Genomic DNA, 3,675 nt, shown 5'->3' on the forward strand with positions numbered 1-3,675 from the left:
TTAATGTCAATAAAATTGATGAGAATTGATATATATATATATATATTATATTAATACAATAATTTATTTATTAAAATGAATGTTGTTTCCATGCGACGCACATGTTACAGACTAATAGTTTTAATATGACACTAACTAAACATTCATTTTTATTTATCTGCACTTCATCAATCGTTTTGTTAAATATTTGTTTATTTCAACTTGAAAATAAAAGTGTTTTATTTCGTATGTACTAAATAGTGTAATACCCTAATTTTGTCCAATTTATTTAAAAATAAATCAAAAAGGAGATATATATTAAAAAAGGAAGTAATTATAATTACAATGATTAGGCTTATCAATTTACAATACCAAATCAGTTTACAATTACAATTCTAAAATTAAATCAAATTACAATTTCATATTACAATCAAATTGCAACAAAAAATAAAACTAAATTAAATTACAATAAAAATTAGGTCAACCTTTTTCAAATTAAGTCAGCTTGCTTTGGCTCAGTTTTGGTTGCTGATGCTGCCTTTCTGTTCCTGATGCAGTGTCATGGTTGATGCATGTGACACCCTAAACCCCAAATAATTTTTTTTTATTAAGATAAAGAGTATCACATAATCATAAGCATGTCACATAAATCCAAAATTTCCATCAAACATAATGAATTCGAAATCATAGCATCAAACAACAGAATTCTTTTTGAAGTACACATACTCATGTTTTAAATTGAGTGCAAATATAGTCCCAACCCGATGTCACTATCAGAGCGGGAATTCCCAAAATAAAATACTCAAAATAACATCAACACAATGCATAATAATGAAGGTCTCCAAGGCATGGTGGCTTCCGCCTCTCCTGATGGTATTAGTCATCACCTGCAACTTACAACTCGTCTGCATCCGTCGCAAACGCCAAACACAAACAACGAGGGGTGAGTATCGAAATTACGTAACAACATAAAATACACGACTGTAACACGCAAACAATCAAATTATCAAAATCTCAAAAACAGTCAAGTGTATAATATCAACGATTTATCAAATTCATTCACAATAAGATAATCACCATGATGGAATGATATGCATGTCCTATACTCTACTTCATCATTTGGTACCATTCTACTCTGAAGTACTTGGTTAGGAGGCCTGATACTATGCCACTACAAGAGTGGATGGACAATTCATGAATGGTCAAGTCCTCATAGATCCCCTCAACTCAACCCGAGACACATATACGCGACGGTCGGGGTACTCTTGTGTTGCACGATAGTTCCCGGCCTTAGGGAATAACCCACTAATCCACTTAGGAATTCCCCACTAGGTGTACCCCCAAGGTCTATCAGTCTTACCTTACAGTTCGACTGTAGCCCTCCACGATCAGGCTCATTCAGTTGTACTTCCCCGAATCACTAGGTTTGTCAGACCCTCCCTATATGATGACAAAATAATCCTAACTCCAAAATCTACAACACATATCTCAGACTTACTCGATCATCACTACTCACTAAGTTTCAGTTTGACTTCACGATATTCGTCATCATATATCTTTATCAGTCAATCACAATAAAATCACAATATTTGGTTTACACTACTCACAATACACAATCCAATTTCATCAATCACATAATAAGGAATTCAATCGGTGATACATTCTAGTAATATCATAAATTCAATCAAGTAACAAAACATTCAAGTTCAAATCATTCAGACATTAACAATCAACAGAAGATTTCATAAAATCAGACAACATGCAATCTTAATATAAATAAATTCACGACAATTCTACAAGTTGCTAAATTATATTTTAGTCCTCACTATTACCATCCACATCTTATTAATTAATTATAATTCATCAATAGGGCTCAACTGTACGTAGTAAGCCCCGAATGAACATTTGGGAATTTCAGCATTCCCGTTCATCTCACGTTATTTTATACTCATAAGATCGAACCTCATCCCCCCCCTTACCTCGGCTGAAGATTCCGTCCAATGAGTCTGATCTGCTAACGAGTCGTTTCTTTATCGGTCGTCGTCTCTAATAGTCCGCGAGGGAATCATAACCACACAACCACAAAATACAAATGAATTACTTACTATAAATAAATGAATAAATAATTAATAAATTAATAACGAATAAATAAAGAATGAATAAATAATAAATAAATAAATAAATAAGTAAATGAATAAATAAAATAAATAATAAATAAACTGGATAAATAATTAATAAAATAAATACATAAATAAATAAGTAAGTAAATAAGTAAATGAATAAATAAATAATAATTAAATAATTGGATAAATAATTAATAAAATAAATAATAAATAAATAAGTAGTGAATAAATAAATAATGATTAAATAAATAAGCAAATGAATAAATAAATAATAAATAATAAATGAATGAATAAATAAATAAGTAAATAATAAAATAAATAATGAATAAATAATAATTAAATGAATAAATATATAATAAAATAAACAATTAAATAAGTAAATGAATAAATAAATAATATAATAAATAATGTAATAAATAATATAATAAATAAATGGATAATTAAATAATGTAATAAATAATAAAATAAATAATAAATAAATAAGTAGTGAATAAATAAATAATGATTAAATAAATAAGCAAATGAATAAATAAATAATAAATAATAAATGAATGAATAAATAAATAAGTAAATAATAAAATAAATAATGAATAAATAATAATTAAATGAATAAATAGATAATAAAATAAACAATTAAATAAGTAGATGAATAAATAAATAATATAATAAATAATAAATAAATAAATAAATAAATGGATAAACAATTAATAAAATAAATAATAAATAAATAAGTAGTGAATAAATAATGATTAAATAAATAAGCAAATGAATAAATAAATAATAAATAATAAATGGATGAATAAATAAATAAGTAAATAATAAAATAAATAATGAATAAATAATAATTAAATGAATAAATAGATAATAAAATAAACAATTAAATAAGTAAATGAATAAATGAGTAAATAAATAAATAATAAATAAATAAATAAATAAATACGTAAATGAATAATAAAATAAATAGTAAATAAATAAATAACAAAATGAATAAATAAATACATAATAAAATAAATAACAAATAAATAAATAAATAAATAAATAAGTAAATAAGTAAATAAATAAATATATAATAAAAATGCAGAGGGCAATTCTTGCTACAAAACATACTTATAATTATAATAACATAAAATAATGTATAATTTTAATTAAATTAAAGCAAAATCATGTAGCATATATGTAATGCAATTGATAATATTTATTTAAATTGATGCTTACCATAAATCTCTTTTAATTATAGCTAAAATAAAATGAATTCTTTAGATGCAATTTAACTTCATAATATATGTCCAATTATATAATTCAATCATCCAAGCCTATTGTTAATAAAAATTGGAATAGAGGAATACATACCCAATATTATTATGAGACAGATGATTGCAAGCAGCCTTGTTGACTAGTAAGGAGGAATTATGGGATGAAATATAGAAGGAAAAAGATTTGGCACGTTGTTTATGTGTTTTTTCTTATCCTGGGAATTATGCTTCTTGGAATGAAATCACAGACCGGCGGCAACCCTTTGGCCAAGTCCCATTACTTACATATATATGTATTTCAGCAATGTTAGGTTTTGTTG

Source organism: Cicer arietinum, chromosome 2 (assembly GCF_000331145.2).
Source record: "Cicer arietinum cultivar CDC Frontier isolate Library 1 chromosome 2, Cicar.CDCFrontier_v2.0, whole genome shotgun sequence".
NCBI lineage: Eukaryota > Viridiplantae > Streptophyta > Magnoliopsida > Fabales > Fabaceae > Cicer > Cicer arietinum.